We start from the raw sequence: 12,174 nt of genomic DNA, 5'->3' as shown, positions 1-12,174 counted from the left end.
TCTATTTCGCATAGGCATACATAGTAAACTTTGGGGTCACGCTGTGTACCCCCTAATTGACCTATAATTATTTCCTGTGGTAGGGTACACTATTACCCTGTAATACAATACCTGGTCCAATTTAAAAATTATAGGTCAATATTAAGGTCCGATACCGTGCCGTTAGTAAACATTGAAAAATGTCTTTGAATTTTTAAAGCATTTTAGAACGCTTATTTCCTCCTTTTAAGCTTCTCAGAACACTTTATTTCGCATAGGCATACATAGTAAACTTTAGGGTCACGCTGTGTACCCCCTAAATGACCTATAATTATTTCCTGTGGTAGGGTACACTATTACCCGGAAATATAATACGTGGTCCAATTTAAAAATTATAGGTCAATATTAAGGTCCGATACCGTGCCGTTAGTTAACATAGAAAAGTGTCTTCGAATTTCCTTGTTTTAATGCACTATTTAAAATATACATAGTGTACCCCCTAATTGACCTATAATTATTTCCTGTTGTAGGGTACACTATTACCCTGTAATATAATACCTGGTCCAATTTAAATATTATGGTTCTATATTAAGGTCTGATATCACGCCTTGCGTTAGTTAACCATTGAAAGATGTCTTTGAATTTTTAAAGCATTTTAGAACGCTTATTTCTTCATTGTAAGCTTCTCAGAACACTTTATTTCGCATAGGCATACATAGTAAACTTTAGGGTCACGCTGTGTACCCCCTAATTGACCTATAATTATTTTCTGTGGTAGGGTACACTATCACCCTGTAATATAATACGTTTTCCAATTTAAAAATTTTAGGTCAATATTAAGGTCCGATACCCTACCGTTAGTTAACATAGAAAAGAGTCTTCGAATTTCCTTGTTTTAATGCACTATTTAAAATATACATAGAGTACCCCCTAATTGACCTATAATTATTTCCTGTTGTAGGGTACAATATTACCCTGTAATATAATACCTGGTCCAATTTAAATATTATGGTTCCATATTAAGGTCTGATATCGCGCCTTGCGTTAGTTAACCATTGAAAGATGTCTTTGAATTTTTAAAGCATTTTAGAACGCTTATTTCTTCATTTTAAGCTTCTCAGAACACTCTATTTCGCATAGGCATACATAGTAAACTTTAGGGTCACGCTGTGTACCCCCTAATTGACCTATAATTATTTCCTGTGGTAGGGTACACTATTACCCTGTAATACAATACGTGGTCCAATTTAAAACTTATAGGTCAATATTAAGGTCCGATACCGTGCCGTTTATTAACATAGAAAAGTGTCTTTGAATTTTTAAAGCATTTTAGAACGTTTATTTCCTCATTTTAAGCTTCTCAGAACACTTTATTTCGCATAGGCATACATAGTAAACTTTAGGGTCATGCTGTGTACCCCCTAAATGACCTATAATTATTTCCTGTGGTAGGGTACACTATTACCCTGTAATATAATACGTGGTCCAATTTAAAAATTATAGGTCAATATTAAAGCCCGATACCGTGCCGTTAGTTAACATAGAAAAGTGTCTTCGTATTTCCTTGTTTTAATGCACTATTTAAAATATACATAGTGTACCCCCTAATTGACCTATAATTATTTCCTGTGGTAGGGTACACTATTACCCTGTAATATAATACCTGGTCCAATTTAAATATTATTAGTCAATATTAAGGTCTGATTTTTCGCCTTGCGTTAGTTAACCATTGAAAGATGTCTTTGAATTTTTAAAGCATTTTAGAACGCTTATTTCTTCATTTTAAGCTTCTCAGAACACTTTATTTCGCATAGGCATACATAGTAAACTTTAGGGTCCCGCTGTGTACCCCCTAATTGACCTATAATTATTTTCTGTTTTAGGGTACACTATCACCCTGTAATATAATACGTGGAGCAATTTAAAAATTATAGGTCAATATTAAGGTCCGATACCGTGCCGTTAGTTAACATAGAAAAGTGTCTTCGTATTTCCCTGTTTTAATGCACTATTTAAAATATACATAATGTACCCCCTAATTGCCCTATAATTATTTCCTGTGGTAGGGTACACTATTACCCTGTAATATAATACCTGGTCCAATTTAAATATTATGGGTCAATATTAAGGTCTGATATCGCGCCTTGCGTTAGTTAAACATTGAAAGATGTCTTTGAATTTTTAAAGCATTTTAGAACGCTTATTTCTTCATTTTAAGCTTCTCAGAACACGCTATTTCGCATAGGCATACATAGTAAACTTTAGGTTCACGCTGTGTACCCCCTAATTGACCTATAATTATTTCCTGTGGTAGGGTACACTATTGCCCTGTAATATAATACGTGGTCCAATTTAAAAATTATAGGTCAATATTAAGGTCCGATACCGTGCCGTTAATTAACATAGAAAAGTGTCTTTGAATTTTCAAAGCATTTTAGAACGTTTATTTCCTCATTTTAAGCTTCTCAGAACACTTTATTTCGCATAGTCATACATAGTAAACTTTAGGGTCACGCTGTGTACCCCCTAATTGACCTATAATTATTTCCTGTGGTAGGGTACACTATTACCCTGTAATATAATTCGTGGTAAAATTTAGAAAATTATAGGTCAATATTAAGGTCCGATACCGTGCCGTTAGTTAACATAGAAAAGTATCTTCGTATTACCTTGTTTTAATGCACTATTTAAAATATACATAGTGTACCCCCTAATTGACCTATAATTATTTCCTGTTGTAGGGTACACTATTACCCTGTAATATAATACCTGGTCCAATTTAAATATTATGGTTCCATATTAAGGTCTGATATCGCGCCTTGCGTTAGTTAACCATTGAAATATGTCTTTGAATTTTTAAAGCATTTTAGAACGCTTATTTCTTCATTTTAAGCTTCTCAGAACACTCTATTTCGCATAGGCATACATAGTAAACTTTTTGTTCACGCTGTGTACCCCCTAATTGACCTATAATTATTTCCTGTGGTAGGGTACACTATTACCCTGTAATATAATACGTGGTCTAATTTAAAAATTATAGGTCAATATTAAGGTCCGATACCGTGCCGTTAGTTAACATAGAAAAGTGTCTTCGAATTTCCTTGTTTTAATGCACTATTTAAAATATACATAGTGTACCCCCTAATTGACCTATAATTATTTCCTGCTGTAGGGTACACTATTACCCTGTAATATACTACCTGGTCCAATTTAAATAATATGGGTCAATATTAAGGTCTGATATTGCGCCTTGCGTTAGTTAACCATTGAAAGATGTCTTTGAATTTTTAAAGCATTTTAGAACGCTTATTTCTTCATTTTAAGCTTCTCAGAACACTCTATTTCGCATAGGCATACATAGTAAACTTTGGGGTCACGCTGTGTACCCCCTAAATGGCCTATAATTATTTCCTGTGGTAGGGTACACTATTACCCTGTAATATAATACGTGGTCCAATTTAAAAATTATAGGTCAATATTAAGTTCCGATACCGTGCCGTTAGTTAACATTGAAAAATGTCTTCGTATTTCCTTGTTTTATTGCACTATTTAAAATATACATAGTGTACCCCCTAATTGACCTATAATTATTTCCTGTTGTAGGGTACACTATTACCCTGTAATATAATACCTGGTCCAATTTAAATATTATGGTTCCATATTAAGGTCTGATATCGCGCCTTGCGTTAGTTAACCATTGAAAGATGTCTTTGAATTTTTAAAGCATTTTAGAACGCTTATTTCTTCATTTTAAGCTTCTCAGAACACTCTATTTCGCATAGGCATACATAGTAAACTTTGGGGTCACGCTGTGTACCCCCTAAATGGCCTATAATTATTTCCTGTGGTAGGGTACACTATTACCCTGTAATATAATACGTGGTCCAATTTAAAAATTATAGGTCAATATTAAGGTCCGATACCGTGCCGTTAGTAAACATTGAAAAATGTCTTTGAATTTTTAAAGCATTTTAGAACGCTTATTTCCTCCTTTTAAGCTTCTCAGAACACTTTATTTCGCTTAAGCATACATAGTAAACTTTAGGGTCACGCTGTGTACCCCCTAATTGACCTATAATTATTTCCTGTGGTAGGGTACACTATTACCCTGTAATATAATACCTGGTCCAATTTAAATATTATGGGTCAATATTAAGGTCTGATATTGCGCCTTGCGTTAGGTAACCATTGAAAGATGTGTTTGAATTTTTAAAGCATTTTAGAACGCTTATTTCTTCATTTTAAGCTTCTCAGAACACTTTATTTCGCATAGGCATACATAGTAAACTTTAGGGTCATGCTGAGTACCCCCTAATTGACCTATAATTATTTTCTGTGGTAGGGTACACTATCACACTGTAATATAATACGTGGTCCAATTTAAAAATTTTAGGTCAATATTAAGGTCCGATACCCTACCGTTAGCTAACATAGAAAAGAGTCTTCGAATTTCCTTGTTTTAATGCACTATTTAAAATATACATAGTGTACCCCCTAATTGACCTATAATTATTTCCTGTTGTAGGGCACACTTTTACCCTGTAATATAATACCTGTTCCAATTTAAATATTATGGTTCCATATTAAGGTCTGATATCGCGCCTTGCGTTAGTTAACCATTGAAAGATGTCTTTGAATTTTTAAAGCATTTTAGAACGCTTATTTCTTAATTTTAAGCTTCTCAAAACACTCTATTTCGCATAGGCATACATAGTAAACTTTAGGGTCACGCTGTGAACCCCCTAAATGACCTATAATTATTTCCTGTGGTAGGGTTCACTATTACCCGGAAATATAATACGTGGTCCAATTTAAAAATTATAGGTCAATATTAAGGTCCGATACCGTGCCGTTAGTTAACATAGAAAAGTGTCTTCGAATTTCCTTGTTTTAATGCACTATTTAAAATATACATAGTGTACCCCCTAATTGACCTATAATTATTTCCTGTTGTAGGGTACACTATTACCCTGTAATATAATACCTGGTCCAATTTAAATATTATGGTTCTATATTAAGGTCTGATATCACGCCTTGCGTTAGTTAACCATTGAAAGATGTCTTTGAATTTTTAAAGCATTTTAGAACGCTTATTTCTTCATTGTAAGCTTCTCAGAACACTTTATTTCGCATAGGCATACATAGTAAACTTTAGGGTCACGCTGTGTACCCCCTAATTGACCTATAATTATTTTCTGTGGTAGGGTACACTATCACCCTGTAATATAATACGTTTTCCAATTTAAAAATTTTAGGTCAATATTAAGGTCCGATACCCTACCGTTAGTTAACATAGAAAAGAGTCTTCGAATTTCCTTGTTTTAATGCACTATTTAAAATATACATAGAGTACCCCCTAATTGACCTATAATTATTTCCTGTTGTAGGGTACACTATTACCCTGTAATATAATACCTGGTCCAATTTAAATATTATGGTTCCATATTAAGGTCTGATATCGCGCCTTGCGTTAGTTAACCATTGAAAGATGTCTTTGAATTTTTAAAGCATTTTAGAACGCTTATTTCTTCATTTTAAGCTTCTCAGAACACTCTATTTCGCATAGGCATACATAGTAAACTTTAGGGTCACGCTGTGTACCCCCTAATTGACCTATAATTATTTCCTGTGGTAGGGTACACTATTACCATGTAATACAATACGTGGTCCAATTTAAAAATTATAGGTCAATATTAAGGTCCGATACCGTGCCGTTTATTAACATAGAAAAGTGTCTTTGAATTTTTAAAGCATTTTAGAACGTTTATTTCCTCATTTTAAGCTTCTCAGAACACTTTATTTCGCATAGGCATACATAGTAAACTTTAGGGTCCCGCTGTGTACCCCCTAATTGACCTATAATTATTTTCTGTGGTAGGGTACACTATCACCCTGCAATATAATACGTGGTCCAATTAAAAAATTTTAGGTCAATATTAAGGTCCGATACCGTGCCGTTAGTTAACATAGAAAAGAGTCTTCGAATTTCCTTGTTTTAATGTACTATTTAAAATACACATAGTGTACCCCCTAATTGACCTATATTTAATTCCTGTGGTAGGGTACACTATTACCCTGTAATATAATTCCTGGTCCAATTTAAATATTATGGTTCTATATTAAGGTCTGATATCACGCCTTGCGTTAGTTAACCATTGAAAGATGTCTTTGAATTTTTAAAGCATTTTAGAACGCTTATTTCTTCATTGTAAGCTTCTCAGAACACTTTATTTCGCATAGGCATACATAGTAAACTTTAGGGTCACGCTGTGTACCCCCTAATTGACCTATAATTATTTTCTGTGGTAGGGTACACTATCACCCTGTAATATAATACGTTTTCCAATTTAAAAATTTTAGGTCAATATTAAGGTCCGATACCCTACCGTTAGTTAACATAGAAAAGAGTCTTCGAATTTCCTTGTTTTAATGCACTATTTAAAATATACATAGAGTACCCCCTAATTGACCTATAATTATTTCCTGTTGTAGGGTACACTATTACCCTGTAATATAATACCTGGTCCAATTTAAATATTATGGTTCCATATTAAGGTCTGATATCGCGCCTTGCGTTAGTTAACCATTGAAAGATGTCTTTGAATTTTTAAAGCATTTTAGAACGCTTATTTCTTCATTTTAAGCTTCTCAGAACACTCTATTTCGCATAGGCATACATAGTAAACTTTAGGGTCACGCTGTGTACCCCCTAATTGACCTATAATTATTTCCTGTGGTAGGGTACACTATTACCATGTAATACAATACGTGGTCCAATTTAAAAATTATAGGTCAATATTAAGGTCCGATACCGTGCCGTTTATTAACATAGAAAAGTGTCTTTGAATTTTTAAAGCATTTTAGAACGTTTATTTCCTCATTTTAAGCTTCTCAGAACACTTTATTTCGCATAGGCATACATAGTAAACTTTAGGGTCCCGCTGTGTACCCCCTAATTGACCTATAATTATTTTCTGTGGTAGGGTACACTATCACCCTGCAATATAATACGTGGTCCAATTAAAAAATTTTAGGTCAATATTAAGGTCCGATACCGTGCCGTTAGTTAACATAGAAAAGAGTCTTCGAATTTCCTTGTTTTAATGTACTATTTAAAATACACATAGTGTACCCCCTAATTGACCTATATTTAATTCCTGTGGTAGGGTACACTATTACCCTGTAATATAATTCCTGGTCCAATTTAAATATTATGGTTCCATATTAAGGTCTGATATCGCGCCTTGCGTTAGTTAACCATTGAAAGATGTCTTTGAGTTTTTAAAGCATTTTAGAACACTTATTTCTTCATTTTAAGCTTCTCAGAACACTCTATTTCGCATAGGCATACATAGTAAACTTTAGGGTCACGCTGTGTACCCCCTAATTGACCTATAATTATTTCCTGTCTTAGGGTACACTATTACCCTGTAATATAATACGAGGTCCAATTTAAAAAGTATAGGTCAATATTAAGGTCCGAAACCGTGCCGTTAGTTAACATAGAAAAGAGTCTTCGTATTTCCTTGTTTTAATGCACTATTTAAAATATACATAGTGTACCCCCTAATTGACCTATAATTATTTCTTGTGGTAGGGTACACTATTACCCTGTAATATAATACCTAGTCCAATTTAAATATTATGGGTCAATATTAAGGTCTGATATTGCGCCTAGCGTTAGTTAACCATTGAAAGATGTCTTTGAATTTTTAAAGCATTTTAGAACGCTTATTTCTTCATTTTAAGCTTCTCAGAACACTCTATTTCGCATAGGCATACATAGTAAACTTTAGGGTCACGCTGTGTACCCCCTAATTGACCTATAATTATTTCCTGTGGTAGGGTACACTATTACCCTGTGATATAATACGTGGTCCATTTTAAAAATTATAGGTCAATATTAAGGTCCGATACCGTGCCGTTAGTTAACATAGAAAAATGTCTTTGAATTTTTAAAGCATTTTAGAACGCTTATTTCCTCATTTTAAGCTTCTCAGAACACTTTATTTCGCATAGGCATACATAGTAAACTTTAGGGTCACTCTGTGTACCCCCTAATTGACCTATAATTATTTCCTGTGGTAGGGTACACTATAACCCTGTAATATAATACGTGGTCCAATTTAAAAATTATAGGTCAATATTAAGGTCCGATACCGTGCCGTTAGTTAACATAGAAAACTGTCTTCGAATTTCCTTGTTTTAATGCACTATTTAAAATATACATAGTGTACCCCCTAATTGACCTATAATTATTTCCTGTTGTAGGGTACACTATTTCCCTGTAATATAATACCTGGTCTAATTGAAATATTATGGTTCCATATTAAGGTCTGATATCGCGCCTTGCGTTAGTTAACCATTGAAAGATGTCTTTGAATTTTTAAAGCATTTTAGAACGCTTATTTCTTCATTTTAAGCTTCTCAGAACACTCTATTTCGCATAGGCATACATAGTAGACTTTAGGGTCACGCTGTGTACCACCTAATTGACCTATAATTATTTCCTGTGGTAAGGTACACTATTACCCTATAATATAATACGTGGTCCAATTTAAAAATTATAGGTCAATATTAAGGTCCGATACCGGGCCGTTAGTTAACATAGAAAAGTGTCTTCGTATTTCCTTGTTTTAATACACTATTTAAAATATACATAGTGTACCCCCTAATTGACCTATAATTATTTCCTGTATCAGGGTACACTATTATCATGTAATATAATACGTGGTCCAATTTAAAAATTATAGGTCAATATTAAGGTCCGATACCGGGCCGTTAGTTAACATAGAAAAGTGTCTTCGTATTTCCTTGTTTTAATGCACTATTTAAAATATACATAGTGTACCCCCTAAATGACCTATAATTATTTCCTGTGGTAGGGTACACTATTACCCTGTAATATAATACCTGGTCCAATTTAAATATTATGGGTCAATATTAAGGTCTGATATTGCGCCTTGCGTTAGTTAACCATTGAAAGATGTCTTTGAATTTTTAAAGCATTTTTGAACGCTTATTTCTTCATTTTAAGCATCTCAGAACACTCTATTTCGCATAGGCATACATAGTAAAATTTAGGGTCCCGCTGTGTACCCCCTAATTGACCTATAATTATTTTCTGTGGTAGGGTACACTATCACCCTGCAATATAATACGTGGTCCAATTAAAAAATTTTAGGTCAATATTAAGGTCCGATACCGTGCCGTTAGTTAACATAGAAAAGAGTCTTCGAATTTCCTTGTTTTAATGTACTATTTAAAATACACATAGTGTACCCCCTAATTGACCTATATTTAATTCCTGTGGTAGGGTACACTATTACCCTGTAATATAATTCCTGGTCCAATTTAAATATTATGGTTCCATATTAAGGTCTGATATCGCGCCTTGCGTTAGATAACCATTGAAAGATGTCTTTGAGTTTTTAAAGCATTTTAGAACACTTATTTATTCATTTTAAGCTTCTCAGAACACTCTATTTCGCATAGGCATACATAGTAAACTTTAGGGTCACGCTGTGTACCCCCTAATTGACCTATAATTATTTCCTGTCTTAGGGTACACTATTACCCTGTAATATAATACGAGGTCCAATTTAAAAAGTATAGGTCAATATTAAGGTCCGAAACCGTGCCGTTAGTTAACATAGAAAAGAGTCTTCGTATTTCCTTGTTTTAATGCACTATTTAAAATATACATAGTGTACCCCCTAATTGACCTATAATTATTTCTTGTGGTAGGGTACACTATTACCCTGTAATATAATACCTAGTCCAATTTAAATATTATGGGTCAATATTAAGGTCTGATATTGCGCCTAGCGTTAGTTAACCATTGAAAGATGTCTTTGAATTTTTAAAGCATTTTAGAACGCTTATTTCTTCATTTTAAGCTTCTCAGAACACTCTATTTCGCATAGGCATACATAGTAAACTTTAGGGTCACGCTGTGTACCCCCTAATTGACCTATAATTATTTCCTGTGGTAGGGTACACTATTACCCTGTGATATAATACGTGGTCCATTTTAAAAATTATAGGTCAATATTAAGATCCGATACCGTGCCGTTAGTTAACATAGAAAAGTGTCTTCGTATTTCCTTGTTTTAATGCACTATTTAAAATATACATAGTGTACCCCCTAATTGACCTATAATTATTTCCTGTGGCAGGGTACACTATTACCCTGTAATATAATACCTGGTCCAATTTAAATATTATGGGTCAATATTAAGGTCTGATATTGCGCCTAGCGTTAGTTAACCATTGAAAGATGTCTTTGAATTTTTAAAGCATTTTAGAACGCTTATTTCTTTATTTTAAGCATATCAGAACACTCTATTTCGCATAGGCATACATAGTAAAATTTAGGGTCACGCTGTGTACCCCCTAAATGACCTATAATTATTTCCTGTGGTAGGGTACACTATTACCCTGTAATATAATACGTGGTCCAATTTAAAAATTATAGGTCAATATTAAGGTCCGATACCGTGCCGTTAGTTAACATAGAAAAATGTCTTTGAATTTTTAAAGCATTTTAGAACGCTTATTTCCTCATTTTAAGCTTCTCAGAACACTTTATTTCGCATAGGCATACATAGTAAACTTTAGGGTCACTCTGTGTACCCCCTAATTGACCTATAATTATTTCCTGTGGTAGGGTACACTATAACCCTGTAATATAATACGTGGTCCAATTTAAAAATTATAGGTCAATATTAAGGTCCGATACCGTGCCGTTAGTTAACATAGAAAACTGTCTTCGAATTTCCTTGTTTTAATGCACTATTTAAAATATACATAGTGTACCCCCTAATTGACCTATAATTATTTCCTGTTGTAGGGTACACTATTTCCCTGTAATATAATACCTGGTCTAATTGAAATATTATGGTTCCATATTAAGGTCTGATATCGCGCCTTGCGTTAGTTAACCATTGAAAGATGTCTTTGAATTTTTAAAGCATTTTAGAACGCTTATTTCTTCATTTTAAGCTTCTCAGAACACTCTATTTCGCATAGGCATACATAGTAGACTTTAGGGTCACGCTGTGTACCACCTAATTGACCTATAATTATTTCCTGTGGTAAGGTACACTATTGCCCTGTAATATAATACGTGGTACAATTTAAAAATTATAGGTCAATATTAAGGTCCGATACCGTGCCGTTAGTTAAAATAGAAAAGTGTCTTCGTATTTCCTTGTTTTAATGCACTATTTAAAATATACATAGTGTACCCCCTAAATGACCTATAATTATTTCCTGTGGTAGGGTACACTATTACCCTGTAATATAATACCTGGTCCAATTTAAATATTATGGGTCAATATTAAGGTCTGATATTGCGCCTAGCGTTAGTTAAACATTGAAAGATGTCTTTGAATTTTTAAAGCATTTTAGAACGCTTATTTCTTCATTTTAAGCTTCTCAGAACACTCTATTTCGCAGAGGCATACATAGAGCACTTTAGGGTCACGCTGTGTACTCCCTAATTGACCTATAATTATTTCTTGTGGTAGGGTACACTATTACCCTATAATATAATACGTGGTCCAATTTAAAAATTATAGGTCAATATTAAGGTCCGATACCGGGCCGTTAGTTAACATAGAAAAGTGTCTTCGTATTTCCTTGTTTTAATACACTATTTAAAATATACATAGTGTACCCCCTAATTGACCTATAATTATTTCCTGTATCAGGGTACACTATTATCATGTAATATAATACGTGGTCCAATTTAAAAATTATAGGTCAATATTAAGGTCCGATACCGGGCCGTTAGTTAACATAGAAAAGTGTCTTCGTATTTCCTTGTTTTAATGCACTATTTAAAATATACATAGTGTACACCCTAATTGACCTATAATTATTTCCTGTGGTAGGGTACACTATTACCCCGTAATATAATACCTGGTCCAATTCAAATATTATGGGTCAATATTAAGGTCTGATATTGCGCCTTGCGTTATTTAACCATTGAAAGATGTCTTTGAATTTTTAAAGCATTTTAGAACGCTTATTTCTTCATTTTAAGCTTCTCAGAACACTCTATTTCCCATAGGCATACATAGTAAAATTTAGGGTCACGCTGTGTACCCCCTAAATGACCTATAATTATTTCCTGTGGTAGGGTACACTATTACCCTGTAATATAATACGTGGTCCAATTTAAAAATTATA

This window comes from Parasteatoda tepidariorum, unplaced genomic scaffold, assembly GCF_982258835.1.
Source record: "Parasteatoda tepidariorum strain Cologne lab strain unplaced genomic scaffold, Ptep-v5.0 scaffold_102, whole genome shotgun sequence".
Classification (NCBI taxonomy): domain Eukaryota; kingdom Metazoa; phylum Arthropoda; class Arachnida; order Araneae; family Theridiidae; genus Parasteatoda; species Parasteatoda tepidariorum.
This window is presented reverse-complemented; position numbering follows the sequence as displayed.